Source organism: Erythrolamprus reginae, chromosome 8 (genome assembly GCF_031021105.1).
Source record: "Erythrolamprus reginae isolate rEryReg1 chromosome 8, rEryReg1.hap1, whole genome shotgun sequence".
Taxonomy (NCBI): domain Eukaryota; kingdom Metazoa; phylum Chordata; class Lepidosauria; order Squamata; family Dipsadidae; genus Erythrolamprus; species Erythrolamprus reginae.
The window spans coordinates 20,011,010-20,011,649 of record NC_091957.1 but is presented as its reverse complement, the minus strand read 5'-3'; positions in this window follow the sequence as shown (position 1 = coordinate 20,011,649).

The following is a 640-nucleotide window of genomic DNA, read 5'->3' as shown; positions in this document are numbered from 1 at the left end:
CTTTTTTTCCCTGTGCGCTGCTAGCGTTTCTTCCTTCCCCTACAATGAGGGGCTCTTAATGAGGGGACCAAATCAGCGGGCTAATTAACGGGATCACAGGCCAGAAGGGACCCTGGTGGTCTTCTAGTCCAACCCCTGGCTCAAGCAGGAGACACCTATTTCAGACACAGAGCCGTCAGTCCCTTCTTTAAAAACTTCCAATGTTGGAGCATCCACAATTTCTGGAGGCAAGCAGTTCCACTGGTTAAAATTTCTCTCAATGTTGGGAAACGTCTCCAGGTTGCTGCTCTCTGCCTTTAGTTTCCACCCGTCCTGCCTTCAGCTGCTGCGAATAATAACTTGACTTCCTCTCTTCTGTGGGGCAGCCCTTTAGATAGGAGGGAAAGAAATCCCAGAATTGGCAAATCCCCCCCCCCCAAGATTCTGTGGATGTCCAAGTGGCATAATTCCAATTGGGGGGGGGGGGAGGAAAAATTGTCCTGGGAAGTACTGAACCAAGGCTCCAGGTTTGATCCAATTCCAGATGTAGCCAGTTGGTGGCTTAGTCCAAATTTAAATTGTGATTCCCCCCAACCACAACATTATTTAGTGTTCCTGAGACGGAGAACGTGAAACCAGAGATGGGCAAATGGTGGCTATT